The following is a 15,525-nucleotide window of genomic DNA, read 5'->3' as shown; positions in this document are numbered from 1 at the left end:
CGAAAATTTCGCTACAGATCACCCTTGTCTTGCTTGAGCTTCAGGTAGACGCCGGTTTGCAGCCAGGAAGCGGACAGCAGCAACTTTCAACTAGTTTTGTAGTACTCAAACAACACAGTAAAACAGCATGCATCTTTTGCAGAACTGGAAAAACTCGACCGTGACAGGATTCGAACCTGCAATCTTCGGATCCGAAGTCCGACGCCTTATCCATTAGGCCACACGGTCACTGGCGCAATACGCTTCCCCAAACACACCTCATTACCGCCATTTGTGCACTTCCCGGAATGAATTTACCATCTTTGACGCAATTCTCCAATTTCAGTACTAAAAATGCGACGCTACTTCTTGCTGTGTCCCATCGCAAGTTACATTCAAGCCCTTATGACGCTCATCAAACAAGAGCGTGCAAATCAGCTTCAATCGCTTAGTGCCATCTCAGTCGGTTGCAGAAGGTACCTCACCCTATGAGATACAATGGCGAGTTGCCGCTATTACCAAAGCGGCGGCGGCGCCGACGACGACGACAGCCGCGAGGGTCTGTATCAGGGGTAGAAAATACATCACAAGAACTAAGTATTTCACGTCGGCATTCTCCGGAGACTCCCAAAAGCAGCAGTTTCTGGTGCCTACTTTAATAGCACCATTCGCACTATTCATTTGCGAGAGCATTTCTTAAATACCGCACCCATTTATAATTTGTTTTATCCTTGACCGCTTTTTTCGAAAGGGCCACGGTGGGAGGGGCTTTTACAAAATTCATTTGCCTCCTGTGAGGATCGAACTCACGACCTCTGGTTTACTAGACCAGCGCTCTGCCACTGAGCTAAGGAGGCGCCTCCTAGCGCGCTTTTCGGGTACTTTGTTCTTATGGACTAGTGAATCGGAGATCTTCAGCTGGAAACGCACCGCATTAGCGACCATTATTTGCATTTAGTTAGCACAGCTGCTGCTTTCCTACACATCTCACACGATATCGATGTACACCTAAAATTCCAAAACAACACATTTATTTCATTTCAGAGTTACTTTCAGCTTCAAATACCATTCCTCTGATATTCATACGAAGCTAGGCATCGTCGTAACCCGTTACGTTCGTTACGCAAGGCTCACGAGAGGGGCGCAGGTTGCATCCGCGTAGACACAAAATTTTGCGCCGCCCAGCGTGGGGCTCGAACCCACGACCCTGAGATTAAGAGTCTCATGCTCTACCGACTGAGCTAGCCGGGCTCCACACAATGCTTTACGAGCCATACAATACTGATGGGACCTGCGACCATCTATGGAAGATCCTTTTGACTACAGCTTATCTCCTGCTGCCACAAATGAGCTACAATCCCATTCAATGAAAAATTGTCTCCGAAAGGCATCAAATCTGCTTCAAATGATACGTGGCTATCAGCACCATTATTCAACACACATGCTCGACTGTGCGCAGACGCCTGTGGCGTAGCTCTTGGGCCCTGAATCAGACGCAGTAGTTCCAACAAAAACTCTCCTGAACGGCTCTGTGCCGAAAATTTCGCTACAGATCACCCTTGTCTTGCTTGAGCTTCAGGTAGACGCCGGTTTGCAGCCAGGAAGCGGACAGCAGCAACTTTCAACTAGTTTTGTAGTACTCAAACAACACAGTAAAACAGCATGCATCTTTTGCAGAACTGGAAAAACTCGACCTTGACAGGATTCGAACCTGCAATCTTCGGATCCGAAGTCCGACGCCTTATCCATTAGGCCACACGGTCACTGGCGCAATACGCTTCCCCAAACACACCTCATTACCGCCATTTGTGCACTTCCCGGAATGAATTTACCATCTTTGACGCAATTCTCCAATTTCAGTACTAAAAATGCGACGCTACTTCTTGCTGTGTCCCATCGCAAGTTACATTCAAGCCCTTATGACGCTCATCAAACAAGAGCGTGCAAATCAGCTTCAATCGCTTAGTGCCATCTCAGTCGGTTGCAGAAGGTACCTCACCCTATGAGATACAATGGCGAGTTGCCGCTATTACCAAAGCGGCGGCGGCGCCGACGACGACGACGACAGCCGCGAGGGTCTGTATCAGGGGTAGAAAATACATCACAAGAACTAAGTATTTCACGTCGGCATTCTCCGGAGACTCCCAAAAGCAGCAGTTTCTGGTGCCTACTTTAATAGCACCATTCGCACTATTCATTTGCGAGAGCATTTCTTAAATACCGCACCCATTTATAATTTGTTTTATCCTTGACCGCTTTTTTCGAAAGGGCCACGGTGGGAGGGGCTTTTACAAAATTCATTTGCCTCCTGTGAGGATCGAACTCACGACCTCTGGTTTACTAGACCAGCGCTCTGCCACTGAGCTAAGGAGGCGCCTCCTAGCGCGCTTTTCGGGTACTTTGTTCTTATGGACTAGTGAATCGGAGATCTTCAGCTGGAAACGCACCGCATTAGCGACCATTATTTGCATTTAGTTAGCACAGCTGCTGCTTTCCTACACATCTCACACGATATCGATGTACACCTAAAATTCCAAAACAACACATTTATTTCATTTCAGAGTTACTTTCAGCTTCAAATACCATTCCTCTGATATTCATACGAAGCTAGGCATCGTCGTAACCCGTTACGTTCGTTACGCAAGGCTCACGAGAGGGGCGCAGGTTGCATCCGCGTAGACACAAAATTTTGCGCCGCCCAGCGTGGGGCTCGAACCCACGACCCTGAGATTAAGAGTCTCATGCTCTACCGACTGAGCTAGCCGGGCTCCACACAATGCTTTACGAGCCATACAATACTGATGGGACCTGCGACCATCTATGGAAGATCCTTTTGACTACAGCTTATCTCCTGCTGCCACAAATGAGCTACAATCCCATTCAATGAAAAATTGTCTCCGAAAGGCATCAAATCTGCTTCAAATGATACGTGGCTATCAGCACCATTATTCAACACACATGCTCGACTGTGCGCAGACGCCTGTGGCGTAGCTCTTGGGCCCTGAATCAGACGCAGTAGTTCCAACAAAAACTCTCCTGAACGGCTCTGTGCCGAAAATTTCGCTACAGATCACCCTTGTCTTGCTTGAGCTTCAGGTAGACGCCGGTTTGCAGCCAGGAAGCGGACAGCAGCAACTTTCAACTAGTTTTGTAGTACTCAAACAACACAGTAAAACAGCATGCATCTTTTGCAGAACTGGAAAAACTCGACCGTGACAGGATTCGAACCTGCAATCTTCGGATCCGAAGTCCGACGCCTTATCCATTAGGCCACACGGTCACTGGCGCAATACGCTTCCCCAAACACACCTCATTACCGCCATTTGTGCACTTCCCGGAATGAATTTACCATCTTTGACGCAATTCTCCAATTTCAGTACTAAAAATGCGACGCTACTTCTTGCTGTGTCCCATCGCAAGTTACATTCAAGCCCTTATGACGCTCATCAAACAAGAGCGTGCAAATCAGCTTCAATCGCTTAGTGCCATCTCAGTCGGTTGCAGAAGGTACCTCACCCTATGAGATACAATGGCGAGTTGCCGCTATTACCAAAGCGGCGGCGGCGCCGACGACGACGACAGCCGCGAGGGTCTCTATCAGGGGTAGAAAATACATCACAAGAACTAAGTATTTCACGTCGGCATTCTCCGGAGACTCCCAAAAGCAGCAGTTTCTGGTGCCTACTTTAATAGCACCATTCGCACTATTCATTTGCGAGAGCATTTCTTAAATACCGCACCCATTTATAATTTGTTTTATCCTTGACCGCTTTTTTCGAAAGGGCCACGGTGGGAGGGGCTTTTACAAAATTCATTTGCCTCCTGTGAGGATCGAACTCACGACCTCTGGTTTACTAGACCAGCGCTCTGCCACTGAGCTAAGGAGGCGCCTCCTAGCGCGCATTTCGGGTACTTTGTTCTTATGGACTAGTGAATCGGAGATCTTCAGCTGGAAACGCACCGCATTAGCGACCATTATTTGCATTTAGTTAGCACAGCTGCTGCTTTCCTACACATCTCACACGATATCGATGTACACCTAAAATTCCAAAACAACACATTTATTTCATTTCAGAGTTACTTTCAGCTTCAAATACCATTCCTCTGATATTCATACGAAGCTAGGCATCGTCGTAACCCGTTACGTTCGTTACGCAAGGCTCACGAGAGGGGCGCAGGTTGCATCCGCGTAGACACAAAATTTTGCGCCGCCCAGCGTGGGGCTCGAACCCACGACCCTGAGATTAAGAGTCTCATGCTCTACCGACTGAGCTAGCCGGGCTCCACACAATGCTTTACGAGCCATACAATACTGATGGGACCTGCGACCATCTATGGAAGATCCTTTTGACTACAGCTTATCTCCTGCTGCCACAAATGAGCTACAATCCCATTCAATGAAAAATTGTCTCCGAAAGGCATCAAATCTGCTTCAAATGATACGTGGCTATCAGCACCATTATTCAACACACATGCTCGACTGTGCGCAGACGCCTGTGGCGTAGCTCTTGGGCCCTGAATCAGACGCAGTAGTTCCAACAAAATCTCTCCTGAACGGCTCTGTGCCGAAAATTTCGCTACAGATCACCCTTGTCTTGCTTGAGCTTCAGGTAGACGCCGGTTTGCAGCCAGGAAGCGGACAGCAGCAACTTTCAACTAGTTTTGTAGTACTCAAACAACACAGTAAAACAGCATGCATCTTTTGCAGAACTGGAAAAACTCGACCGTGACAGGATTCGAACCTGCAATCTTCGGATCCGAAGTCCGACGCCTTATCCATTAGGCCACACGGTCACTGGCGCAATACGCTTCCCCAAACACACCTCATTACCGCCATTTGTGCACTTCCCGGAATGAATTTACCATCTTTGACGCAATTCTCCAATTTCAGTACTAAAAATGCGACGCTACTTCTTGCTGTGTCCCATCGCAAGTTACATTCAAGCCCTTATGACGCTCATCAAACAAGAGCGTGCAAATCAGCTTCAATCGCTTAGTGCCATCTCAGTCGGTTGCAGAAGGTACCTCACCCTATGAGATACAATGGCGAGTTGCCGCTATTACCAAAGCGGCGGCGGCGCCGACGACGACGACAGCCGCGAGGGTCTCTATCAGGGGTAGAAAATACATCACAAGAACTAAGTATTTCACGTCGGCATTCTCCGGAGACTCCCAAAAGCAGCAGTTTCTGGTGCCTACTTTAATAGCACCATTCGCACTATTCATTTGCGAGAGCATTTCTTAAATACCGCACCCATTTATAATTTGTTTTATCCTTGACCGCTTTTTTCGAAAGGGCCACGGTGGGAGGGGCTTTTACAAAATTCATTTGCCTCCTGTGAGGATCGAACTCACGACCTCTGGTTTACTAGACCAGCGCTCTGCCACTGAGCTAAGGAGGCGCCTCCTAGCGCGCTTTTCGGGTACTTTCTTCTTATGGACTAGTGAATCGGAGATCTTCAGCTGGAAACGCACCGCATTAGCGACCATTATTTGCATTTAGTTAGCACAGCTGCTGCTTTCCTACACATCTCACACGATATCGATGTACACCTAAAATTCCAAAACAACACATTTATTTCATTTCAGAGTTACTTTCAGCTTCAAATACCATTCCTCTGATATTCATACGAAGCTAGGCATCGTCGTAACCCGTTACGTTCGTTACGCAAGGCTCACGAGAGGGGCGCAGGTTGCATCCGCGTAGACACAAAATTTTGCGCCGCCCAGCGTGGGGCTCGAACCCACGACCCTGAGATTAAGAGTCTCATGCTCTACCGACTGAGCTAGCCGGGCTCCACACAATGCTTTACGAGCCATACAATACTGATGGGACCTGCGACCATCTATGGAAGATCCTTTTGACTACAGCTTATCTCCTGCTGCCACAAATGAGCTACAATCCCATTCAATGAAAAATTGTCTCCGAAAGGCATCAAATCTGCTTCAAATGATACGTGGCTATCAGCACCATTATTCAACACACATGCTCGACTGTGCGCAGACGCCTGTGGCGTAGCTCTTGGGCCCTGAATCAGACGCAGTAGTTCCAACAAAAACTCTCCTGAACGGCTCTGTGCCGAAAATTTCGCTACAGATCACCCTTGTCTTGCTTGAGCTTCAGGTAGACGCCGGTTTGCAGCCAGGAAGCGGACAGCAGCAACTTTCAACTAGTTTTGTAGTACTCAAACAACACAGTAAAACAGCATGCATCTTTTGCAGAACTGGAAAAACTCGACCGTGACAGGATTCGAACCTGCAATCTTCGGATCCGAAGTCCGACGCCTTATCCATTAGGCCACACGGTCACTGGCGCAATACGCTTCCCCAAACACACCTCATTACCGCCATTTGTGCACTTCCCGGAATGAATTTACCATCTTTGACGCAATTCTCCAATTTCAGTACTAAAAATGCGACGCTACTTCTTGCTGTGTCCCATCGCAAGTTACATTCAAGCCCTTATGACGCTCATCAAACAAGAGCGTGCAAATCAGCTTCAATCGCTTAGTGCCATCTCAGTCGGTTGCAGAAGGTACCTCACCCTATGATATACGAGGGTCAGTCAAAAAGTAATGCCTCCTATTTTGTTTTCTACGTTTAATTGTCAGGAAATTTAAATGCAATTACATAGGTTGAAAACCACAACATTGAGGATCATTTTGTCATTTTTCAATGTAATCTCCGCCCATCTCTACAGTTTTGGTCCATCTTTGAACAAGGGCATGTATCCCAGCACGGTAAAAATCACAGCTCTGCTTCCTAAGCCATTGACGCACGGATGTTTTGACGGCCTCCTCATCTTCAAAATGAATCCCACGATGAGCTTCTTTTAGTGGCCCGAACAGATGGAAGTCTGATGGTGCCAGGTCAGGGCTGTATGGGGGATGAGGCAAAACTTCCCATCCAATTTTGACAATCTCGTCAGAGGTGTGACGACTGGTGTGTGGTCTTGCATTGTCATGCAAAAGAAGAACATCTGCCATTGATTTTGTTGGGCGAACTCGCTGAAGACGTGCTTTAAGTTTTTTGAGGGTTGTGACGTATTGAACAGAATTTATTGGAGTCACTGCACTCACCGGCCTGCCGCTCCGCTTTTCGTCAGTCAACGGTGTTTGCCCTTCAGCTTCCTTACAACGACGAACCCATCGTCTAACAGTGCTGACATCCACTGTCACAACACCATACACCTTCTTCAGTCTTTCATGAATGCGTATGGGCGTTTCACCTTCTGCATTCAAGAATTCAATCACACAACGCTGTCTCAAACGAACATCGATGTCGGCCATCTTACAAACTTCTGCTGTGCTGCCACCTGTTGACACAGAAAGTTACTACTGCAGTGGATTGCAGAAGAAGGTTTGAGGAATGGCGCCAAATTCAAATTTTTCACTTAACTTAATTTCTTTAAGTAGAAAAAAAATGGGAGGCATTACTTTTTGACCAACCCTCGTACAATGGCGAGTTGCCGCTATTACCAAAGCGGCGGCGGCGCCGACGACGACGACGACAGCCGCGAGGGTCTCTATCAGGGGTAGAAAATACATCACAAGAACTAAGTATTTCACGTCGGCATTCTCCGGAGACTCCCAAAAGCAGCAGTTTCTGGTGCCTACTTTAATAGCACCATTCGCACTATTCATTTGCGAGAGCATTTCTTAAATACCGCACCCATTTATAATTTGTTTTATCCTTGACCGCTTTTTTCGAAAGGGCCACGGTGGGAGGGGCTTTTACAAAATTCATTTGCCTCCTGTGAGGATCGAACTCACGACCTCTGGTTTACTAGACCAGCGCTCTGCCACTGAGCTAAGGAGGCGCCTCCTAGCGCGCTTTTCGGGTACTTTCTTCTTATGGACTAGTGAATCGGAGATCTTCAGCTGGAAACGCACCGCATTAGCGACCATTATTTGCATTTAGTTAGCACAGCTGCTGCTTTCCTACACATCTCACACGATATCGATGTACACCTAAAATTCCAAAACAACACATTTATTTCATTTCAGAGTTACTTTCAGCTTCAAATACCATTCCTCTGATATTCATACGAAGCTAGGCATCGTCGTAACCCGTTACGTTCGTTACGCAAGGCTCACGAGAGGGGCGCAGGTTGCATCCGCGTAGACACAAAATTTTGCGCCGCCCAGCGTGGGGCTCGAACCCACGACCCTGAGATTAAGAGTCTCATGCTCTACCGACTGAGCTAGCCGGGCTCCACACAATGCTTTACGAGCCATACAATACTGATGGGACCTGCGACCATCTATGGAAGATCCTTTTGACTACAGCTTATCTCCTGCTGCCACAAATGAGCTACAACCCCATTCAATGAAAAATTGTCTCCGAAAGGCATCAAATCTGCTTCAAATGATACGTGGCTATCAGCACCATTATTCAACACACATGCTCGACTGTGCGCAGACGCCTGTGGCGTAGCTCTTGGGCCCTGAATCAGACGCAGTAGTTCCAACAAAAACTCTCCTGAACGGCTCTGTGCCGAAAATTTCGCTACAGATCACCCTTGTCTTGCTTGAGCTTCAGGTAGACGCCGGTTTGCAGCCAGGAAGCGGACAGCAGCAACTTTCAACTAGTTTTGTAGTACTCAAACAACACAGTAAAACAGCATGCATCTTTTGCAGAACTGGAAAAACTCGACCGTGACAGGATTCGAACCTGCAATCTTCGGATCCGAAGTCCGACGCCTTATCCATTAGGCCACACGGTCACTGGCGCAATACGCTTCCCCAAACACACCTCATTACCGCCATTTGTGCACTTCCCGGAATGAATTTACCATCTTTGACGCAATTCTCCAATTTCAGTACTAAAAATGCGACGCTACTTCTTGCTGTGTCCCATCGCAAGTTACATTCAAGCCCTTATGACGCTCATCAAACAAGAGCGTGCAAATCAGCTTCAATCGCTTAGTGCCATCTCAGTCGGTTGCAGAAGGTACCTCACCCTATGATATACAATGGCGAGTTGCCGCTATTACCAAAGCGGCGGCGGCGCCGACGACGACGACAGCCGCGAGGGTCTCTATCAGGGGTAGAAAATACATCACAAGAACTAAGTATTTCACGTCGGCATTCTCCGGAGACTACCAAAAGCAGCAGTTTCTGGTGCCTACTTTAATAGCACCATTCGCACTATTCATTTGCGAGAGCATTTCTTAAATACCGCACCCATTTATAATTTGTTTTATCCTTGACCGCTTTTTTCGAAAGGGCCACGGTGGGAGGGGCTTTTACAAAATTCATTTGCCTCCTGTGAGGATCGAACTCACGACCTCTGGTTTACTAGACCAGCGCTCTGCCACTGAGCTAAGGAGGCGCCACCTAGCGCGCTTTTCGGGTACTTTGTTCTTATGGACTAGTGAATCGGAGATCTTCAGCTGGAAACGCACCGCATTAGCGACCATTATTTGCATTTAGTTAGCACAGCTGCTGCTTTCCTACACATCTCACACGATATCGATGTACACCTAAAATTCCAAAACAACACATTTATTTCATTTCAGAGTTACTTTCAGCTTCAAATACCATTCCTCTGATATTCATACGAAGCTAGGCATCGTCGTAACCCGTTACGTTCGTTACGCAAGGCTCACGAGAGGGGCGCAGGTTGCATCCGCGTAGACACAAAATTTTGCGCCGCCCAGCGTGGGGCTCGAACCCACGACCCTGAGATTAAGAGTCTCATGCTCTACCGACTGAGCTAGCCGGGCTCCACACAATGCTTTACGAGCCATACAATACTGATGGGACCTGCGACCATCTATGGAAGATCCTTTTGACTACAGCTTATCTCCTGCTGCCACAAATGAGCTACAATCCCATTCAATGAAAAATTGTCTCCGAAAGGCATCAAATCTGCTTCAAATGATACGTGGCTATCAGCACCATTATTCAACACACATGCTCGACTGTGCGCAGACGCCTGTGGCGTAGCTCTTGGGCCCTGAATCAGACGCAGTAGTTCCAACAAAAACTCTCCTGAACGGCTCTGTGCCGAAAATTTCGCTACAGATCACCCTTGTCTTGCTTGAGCTTCAGGTAGACGCCGGTTTGCAGCCAGGAAGCGGACAGCAGCAACTTTCAACTAGTTTTGTAGTACTCAAACAACACAGTAAAACAGCATGCATCTTTTGCAGAACTGGAAAAACTCGACCGTGACAGGATTCGAACCTGCAATCTTCGGATCCGAAGTCCGACGCCTTATCCATTAGGCCACACGGTCACTGGCGCAATACGCTTCCCCAAACACACCTCATTACCGCCATTTGTGCACTTCCCGGAATGAATTTACCATCTTTGACGCAATTCTCCAATTTCAGTACTAAAAATGCGACGCTACTTCTTGCTGTGTCCCATCGCAAGTTACATTCAAGCCCTTATGACGCTCATCAAACAAGAGCGTGCAAATCAGCTTCAATCGCTTAGTGCCATCTCAGTCGGTTGCAGAAGGTACCTCACCCTATGAGATACAATGGCGAGTTGCCGCTATTACCAAAGCGGCGGCGGCGCCGACGACGACGACAGCCGCGAGGGTCTGTATCAGGGGTAGAAAATACATCACAAGAACTAAGTATTTCACGTCGGCATTCTCCGGAGACTCCCAAAAGCAGCAGTTTCTGGTGCCTACTTTAATAGCACCATTCGCACTATTCATTTGCGAGAGCATTTCTTAAATACCGCACCCATTTATAATTTGTTTTATCCTTGACCGCTTTTTTCGAAAGGGCCACGGTGGGAGGGGCTTTTACAAAATTCATTTGCCTCCTGTGAGGATCGAACTCACGACCTCTGGTTTACTAGACCAGCGCTCTGCCACTGAGCTAAGGAGGCGCCTCCTAGCGCGCTTTTCGGGTACTTTGTTCTTATGGACTAGTGAATCGGAGATCTTCAGCTGGAAACGCACCGCATTAGCGACCATTATTTGCATTTAGTTAGCACAGCTGCTGCTTTCCTACACATCTCACACGATATCGATGTACACCTAAAATTCCAAAACAACACATTTATTTCATTTCAGAGTTACTTTCAGCTTCAAATACCATTCCTCTGATATTCATACGAAGCTAGGCATCGTCGTAACCCGTTACGTTCGTTACGCAAGGCTCACGAGAGGGGCGCAGGTTGCATCCGCGTAGACACAAAATTTTGCGCCGCCCAGCGTGGGGCTCGAACCCACGACCCTGAGATTAAGAGTCTCATGCTCTACCGACTGAGCTAGCCGGGCTCCACACAATGCTTTACGAGCCATACAATACTGATGGGACCTGCGACCATCTATGGAAGATCCTTTTGACTACAGCTTATCTCCTGCTGCCACAAATGAGCTACAATCCCATTCAATGAAAAATTGTCTCCGAAAGGCATCAAATCTGCTTCAAATGATACGTGGCTATCAGCACCATTATTCAACACACATGCTCGACTGTGCGCAGACGCCTGTGGCGTAGCTCTTGGGCCCTGAATCAGACGCAGTAGTTCCAACAAAAACTCTCCTGAACGGCTCTGTGCCGAAAATTTCGCTACAGATCACCCTTGTCTTGCTTGAGCTTCAGGTAGACGCCGGTTTGCAGCCAGGAAGCGGACAGCAGCAACTTTCAACTAGTTTTGTAGTACTCAAACAACACAGTAAAACAGCATGCATCTTTTGCAGAACTGGAAAAACTCGACCGTGACAGGATTCGAACCTGCAATCTTCGGATCCGAAGTCCGACGCCTTATCCATTAGGCCACACGGTCACTGGCGCAATACGCTTCCCCAAACACACCTCATTACCGCCATTTGTGCACTTCCCGGAATGAATTTACCATCTTTGACGCAATTCTCCAATTTCAGTACTAAAAATGCGACGCTACTTCTTGCTGTGTCCCATCGCAAGTTACATTCAAGCCCTTATGACGCTCATCAAACAAGAGCGTGCAAATCAGCTTCAATCGCTTAGTGCCATCTCAGTCGGTTGCAGAAGGTACCTCACCCTATGAGATACAATGGCGAGTTGCCGCTATTACCAAAGCGGCGGCGGCGCCGACGACGACGACAGCCGCGAGGGTCTGTATCAGGGGTAGAAAATACATCACAAGAACTAAGTATTTCACGTCGGCATTCTCCGGAGACTCCCAAAAGCAGGAGTTTCTGGTGCCTACTTTAATAGCACCATTCGCACTATTCATTTGCGAGAGCATTTCTTAAATACCGCACCCATTTATAATTTGTTTTATCCTTGACCGCTTTTTTCGAAAGGGCCACGGTGGGAGGGGCTTTTACAAAATTCATTTGCCTCCTGTGAGGATCGAACTCACGACCTCTGGTTTACTAGACCAGCGCTCTGCCACTGAGCTAAGGAGGCGCCTCCTAGCGCGCTTTTCGGGTACTTTCTTCTTATGGACTAGTGAATCGGAGATCTTCAGCTGGAAACGCACCGCATTAGCGACCATTATTTGCATTTAGTTAGCACAGCTGCTGCTTTCCTACACATCTCACACGATATCGATGTACACCTAAAATTCCAAAACAACACATTTATTTCATTTCAGAGTTACTTTCAGCTTCAAATACCATTCCTCTGATATTCATACGAAGCTAGGCATCGTCGTAACCCGTTACGTTCGTTACGCAAGGCTCACGAGAGGGGCGCAGGTTGCATCCGCGTAGACACAAAATTTTGCGCCGCCCAGCGTGGGGCTCGAACCCACGACCCTGAGATTAAGAGTCTCATGCTCTACCGACTGAGCTAGCCGGGCTCCACACAATGCTTTACGAGCCATACAATACTGATGGGACCTGCGACCATCTATGGAAGATCCTTTTGACTACAGCTTATCTCCTGCTGCCACAAATGAGCTACAATCCCATTCAATGAAAAATTGTCTCCGAAAGGCATCAAATCTGCTTCAAATGATACGTGGCTATCAGCACCATTATTCAACACACATGCTCGACTGTGCGCAGACGCCTGTGGCGTAGCTCTTGGGCCCTGAATCAGACGCAGTAGTTCCAACAAAAACTCTCCTGAACGGCTCTGTGCCGAAAATTTCGCTACAGATCACCCTTGTCTTGCTTGAGCTTCAGGTAGACGCCGGTTTGCAGCCAGGAAGCGGACAGCAGCAACTTTCAACTAGTTTTGTAGTACTCAAACAACACAGTAAAACAGCATGCATCTTTTGCAGAACTGGAAAAACTCGACCGTGACAGGATTCGAACCTGCAATCTTCGGATCCGAAGTCCGACGCCTTATCCATTAGGCCACACGGTCACTGGCGCAATACGCTTCCCCAAACACACCTCATTACCGCCATTTGTGCACTTCCCGGAATGAATTTACCATCTTTGACGCAATTCTCCAATTTCAGTACTAAAAATGCGACGCTACTTCTTGCTGTGTCCCATCGCAAGTTACATTCAAGCCCTTATGACGCTCATCAAACAAGAGCGTGCAAATCAGCTTCAATCGCTTAGTGCCATCTCAGTCGGTTGCAGAAGGTACCTCACCCTATGAGATACAATGGCGAGTTGCCGCTATTACCAAAGCGGCGGCGGCGCCGACGACGACGACAGCCGCGAGGGTCTGTATCAGGGGTAGAAAATACATCACAAGAACTAAGTATTTCACGTCGGCATTCTCCGGAGACTCCCAAAATCAGGAGTTTCTGGTGCCTACTTTAATAGCACCATTCGCACTATTCATTTGCGAGAGCATTTCTTAAATACCGCACCCATTTATAATTTGTTTTATCCTTGACCGCTTTTTTCGAAAGGGCCACGGTGGGAGGGGCTTTTACAAAATTCATTTGCCTCCTGTGAGGATCGAACTCACGACCTCTGGTTTACTAGACCAGCGCTCTGCCACTGAGCTAAGGAGGCGCCTCCTAGCGCGCTTTTCGGGTACTTTCTTCTTATGGACTAGTGAATCGGAGATCTTCAGCTGGAAACGCACCGCATTAGCGACCATTATTTGCATTTAGTTAGCACAGCTGCTGCTTTCCTACACATCTCACACGATATCGATGTACACCTAAAATTCCAAAACAACACATTTATTTCATTTCAGAGTTACTTTCAGCTTCAAATACCATTCCTCTGATATTCATACGAAGCTAGGCATCGTCGTAACCCGTTACGTTCGTTACGCAAGGCTCACGAGAGGGGCGCAGGTTGCATCCGCGTAGACACAAAATTTTGCGCCGCCCAGCGTGGGGCTCGAACCCACGACCCTGAGATTAAGAGTCTCATGCTCTACCGACTGAGCTAGCCGGGCTCCACACAATGCTTTACGAGCCATACAATACTGATGGGACCTGCGACCATCTATGGAAGATCCTTTTGACTACAGCTTATCTCCTGCTGCCACAAATGAGCTACAATCCCATTCAATGAAAAATTGTCTCCGAAAGGCATCAAATCTGCTTCAAATGATACGTGGCTATCAGCACCATTATTCAACACACATGCTCGACTGTGCGCAGACGCCTGTGGCGTAGCTCTTGGGCCCTGAATCAGACGCAGTAGTTCCAACAAAAACTCTCCTGAACGGCTCTGTGCCGAAAATTTCGCTACAGATCACCCTTGTCTTGCTTGAGCTTCAGGTAGACGCCGGTTTGCAGCCAGGAAGCGGACAGCAGCAACTTTCAACTAGTTTTGTAGTACTCAAACAACACAGTAAAACAGCATGCATCTTTTGCAGAACTGGAAAAACTCGACCGTGACAGGATTCGAACCTGCAATCTTCGGATCCGAAGTCCGACGCCTTATCCATTAGGCCACACGGTCACTGGCGCAATACGCTTCCCCAAACACACCTCATTACCGCCATTTGTGCACTTCCCGGAATGAATTTACCATCTTTGACGCAATTCTCCAATTTCAGTACTAAAAATGCGACGCTACTTCTTGCTGTGTCCCATCGCAAGTTACATTCAAGCCCTTATGACGCTCATCAAACAAGAGCGTGCAAATCAGCTTCAATCGCTTAGTGCCATCTCAGTCGGTTGCAGAAGGTACCTCACCCTATGAGATACAATGGCGAGTTGCCGCTATTACCAAAGCGGCGGCGGCGCCGACGACGACGACAGCCGCGAGGGTCTGTATCAGGGGTAGAAAATACATCACAAGAACTAAGTATTTCACGTCGGCATTCTCCGGAGACTCCCAAAAGCAGCAGTTTCTGGTGCCTACTTTAATAGCACCATTCGCACTATTCATTTGCGAGAGCATTTCTTAAATACCGCACCCATTTATAATTTGTTTTATCCTTGACCGCTTTTTTCGAAAGGGCCACGGTGGGAGGGGCTTTTACAAAATTCATTTGCCTCCTGTGAGGATCGAACTCACGACCTCTGGTTTACTAGACCAGCGCTCTGCCACTGAGCTAAGGAGGCGCCTCCTAGCGCGCTTTTCGGGTACTTTGTTCTTATGGACTAGTGAATCGGAGATCTTCAGCTGGAAACGCACCGCATTAGCGACCATTATTTGCATTTAGTTAGCACAGCTGCTGCTTTCCTACACATCTCACACGATATCGATGTACACCTAAAA

The 15,525-nt window shown here is 47.8% G+C and overlaps 29 non-coding genes across 29 annotated transcripts; all 29 read right to left on the bottom strand.

The window, feature by feature from the left end:
* Nucleotides 1–155: 155 nt before the first annotated feature.
* Trnar-ucg (transfer RNA arginine (anticodon UCG)) lies at nt 156–228 on the bottom strand. Its single transcript has one exon. It is a non-coding gene; the product is annotated as a tRNA-Arg (tRNA).
* Nucleotides 229–764: 536 nt separating this feature from the next.
* Nucleotides 765–836, bottom strand: Trnat-agu (transfer RNA threonine (anticodon AGU)). Its single transcript has one exon. It is a non-coding gene; the product is annotated as a tRNA-Thr (tRNA).
* A 321-nt stretch (nt 837–1,157) lies between these two features.
* Nucleotides 1,158–1,230, bottom strand: Trnak-cuu (transfer RNA lysine (anticodon CUU)). The gene has a single exon. It is a non-coding gene; the product is annotated as a tRNA-Lys (tRNA).
* A 439-nt stretch (nt 1,231–1,669) lies between these two features.
* Nucleotides 1,670–1,742, bottom strand: Trnar-ucg (transfer RNA arginine (anticodon UCG)). The gene has a single exon. It is a non-coding gene; the product is annotated as a tRNA-Arg (tRNA).
* Nucleotides 1,743–2,281: 539 nt separating this feature from the next.
* On the bottom strand, nt 2,282–2,353 carry Trnat-agu (transfer RNA threonine (anticodon AGU)). Its single transcript has one exon. It is a non-coding gene; the product is annotated as a tRNA-Thr (tRNA).
* A 321-nt stretch (nt 2,354–2,674) lies between these two features.
* Nucleotides 2,675–2,747, bottom strand: Trnak-cuu (transfer RNA lysine (anticodon CUU)). Its single transcript has one exon. It is a non-coding gene; the product is annotated as a tRNA-Lys (tRNA).
* A 439-nt stretch (nt 2,748–3,186) lies between these two features.
* On the bottom strand, nt 3,187–3,259 carry Trnar-ucg (transfer RNA arginine (anticodon UCG)). Its single transcript has one exon. It is a non-coding gene; the product is annotated as a tRNA-Arg (tRNA).
* Nucleotides 3,260–3,795: 536 nt separating this feature from the next.
* Trnat-agu (transfer RNA threonine (anticodon AGU)) lies at nt 3,796–3,867 on the bottom strand. Its single transcript has one exon. It is a non-coding gene; the product is annotated as a tRNA-Thr (tRNA).
* Nucleotides 3,868–4,188: 321 nt separating this feature from the next.
* Trnak-cuu (transfer RNA lysine (anticodon CUU)) lies at nt 4,189–4,261 on the bottom strand. The gene has a single exon. It is a non-coding gene; the product is annotated as a tRNA-Lys (tRNA).
* Nucleotides 4,262–4,700: 439 nt separating this feature from the next.
* On the bottom strand, nt 4,701–4,773 carry Trnar-ucg (transfer RNA arginine (anticodon UCG)). Its single transcript has one exon. It is a non-coding gene; the product is annotated as a tRNA-Arg (tRNA).
* Nucleotides 4,774–5,309: 536 nt separating this feature from the next.
* Nucleotides 5,310–5,381, bottom strand: Trnat-agu (transfer RNA threonine (anticodon AGU)). Its single transcript has one exon. It is a non-coding gene; the product is annotated as a tRNA-Thr (tRNA).
* Nucleotides 5,382–5,702: 321 nt separating this feature from the next.
* On the bottom strand, nt 5,703–5,775 carry Trnak-cuu (transfer RNA lysine (anticodon CUU)). Its single transcript has one exon. It is a non-coding gene; the product is annotated as a tRNA-Lys (tRNA).
* A 439-nt stretch (nt 5,776–6,214) lies between these two features.
* Nucleotides 6,215–6,287, bottom strand: Trnar-ucg (transfer RNA arginine (anticodon UCG)). Its single transcript has one exon. It is a non-coding gene; the product is annotated as a tRNA-Arg (tRNA).
* A 1,439-nt stretch (nt 6,288–7,726) lies between these two features.
* On the bottom strand, nt 7,727–7,798 carry Trnat-agu (transfer RNA threonine (anticodon AGU)). Its single transcript has one exon. It is a non-coding gene; the product is annotated as a tRNA-Thr (tRNA).
* A 321-nt stretch (nt 7,799–8,119) lies between these two features.
* Trnak-cuu (transfer RNA lysine (anticodon CUU)) lies at nt 8,120–8,192 on the bottom strand. Its single transcript has one exon. It is a non-coding gene; the product is annotated as a tRNA-Lys (tRNA).
* A 439-nt stretch (nt 8,193–8,631) lies between these two features.
* On the bottom strand, nt 8,632–8,704 carry Trnar-ucg (transfer RNA arginine (anticodon UCG)). The gene has a single exon. It is a non-coding gene; the product is annotated as a tRNA-Arg (tRNA).
* Nucleotides 8,705–9,240: 536 nt separating this feature from the next.
* On the bottom strand, nt 9,241–9,312 carry Trnat-agu (transfer RNA threonine (anticodon AGU)). Its single transcript has one exon. It is a non-coding gene; the product is annotated as a tRNA-Thr (tRNA).
* Nucleotides 9,313–9,633: 321 nt separating this feature from the next.
* Trnak-cuu (transfer RNA lysine (anticodon CUU)) lies at nt 9,634–9,706 on the bottom strand. Its single transcript has one exon. It is a non-coding gene; the product is annotated as a tRNA-Lys (tRNA).
* Nucleotides 9,707–10,145: 439 nt separating this feature from the next.
* Trnar-ucg (transfer RNA arginine (anticodon UCG)) lies at nt 10,146–10,218 on the bottom strand. Its single transcript has one exon. It is a non-coding gene; the product is annotated as a tRNA-Arg (tRNA).
* A 536-nt stretch (nt 10,219–10,754) lies between these two features.
* Trnat-agu (transfer RNA threonine (anticodon AGU)) lies at nt 10,755–10,826 on the bottom strand. The gene has a single exon. It is a non-coding gene; the product is annotated as a tRNA-Thr (tRNA).
* A 321-nt stretch (nt 10,827–11,147) lies between these two features.
* Nucleotides 11,148–11,220, bottom strand: Trnak-cuu (transfer RNA lysine (anticodon CUU)). Its single transcript has one exon. It is a non-coding gene; the product is annotated as a tRNA-Lys (tRNA).
* Nucleotides 11,221–11,659: 439 nt separating this feature from the next.
* On the bottom strand, nt 11,660–11,732 carry Trnar-ucg (transfer RNA arginine (anticodon UCG)). Its single transcript has one exon. It is a non-coding gene; the product is annotated as a tRNA-Arg (tRNA).
* A 536-nt stretch (nt 11,733–12,268) lies between these two features.
* On the bottom strand, nt 12,269–12,340 carry Trnat-agu (transfer RNA threonine (anticodon AGU)). Its single transcript has one exon. It is a non-coding gene; the product is annotated as a tRNA-Thr (tRNA).
* Nucleotides 12,341–12,661: 321 nt separating this feature from the next.
* Trnak-cuu (transfer RNA lysine (anticodon CUU)) lies at nt 12,662–12,734 on the bottom strand. The gene has a single exon. It is a non-coding gene; the product is annotated as a tRNA-Lys (tRNA).
* A 439-nt stretch (nt 12,735–13,173) lies between these two features.
* On the bottom strand, nt 13,174–13,246 carry Trnar-ucg (transfer RNA arginine (anticodon UCG)). Its single transcript has one exon. It is a non-coding gene; the product is annotated as a tRNA-Arg (tRNA).
* A 536-nt stretch (nt 13,247–13,782) lies between these two features.
* Nucleotides 13,783–13,854, bottom strand: Trnat-agu (transfer RNA threonine (anticodon AGU)). Its single transcript has one exon. It is a non-coding gene; the product is annotated as a tRNA-Thr (tRNA).
* A 321-nt stretch (nt 13,855–14,175) lies between these two features.
* On the bottom strand, nt 14,176–14,248 carry Trnak-cuu (transfer RNA lysine (anticodon CUU)). The gene has a single exon. It is a non-coding gene; the product is annotated as a tRNA-Lys (tRNA).
* Nucleotides 14,249–14,687: 439 nt separating this feature from the next.
* Trnar-ucg (transfer RNA arginine (anticodon UCG)) lies at nt 14,688–14,760 on the bottom strand. The gene has a single exon. It is a non-coding gene; the product is annotated as a tRNA-Arg (tRNA).
* A 536-nt stretch (nt 14,761–15,296) lies between these two features.
* Nucleotides 15,297–15,368, bottom strand: Trnat-agu (transfer RNA threonine (anticodon AGU)). Its single transcript has one exon. It is a non-coding gene; the product is annotated as a tRNA-Thr (tRNA).
* Between the last annotated feature and the right edge of the window lie 157 nt (nt 15,369–15,525).

This window comes from Schistocerca nitens, chromosome 8, assembly GCF_023898315.1.
Source record: "Schistocerca nitens isolate TAMUIC-IGC-003100 chromosome 8, iqSchNite1.1, whole genome shotgun sequence".
NCBI lineage: Eukaryota > Metazoa > Arthropoda > Insecta > Orthoptera > Acrididae > Schistocerca > Schistocerca nitens.
Note: the sequence above shows the minus strand (reverse complement) of the source record. Positions and strands in the feature narration are given on the sequence as shown.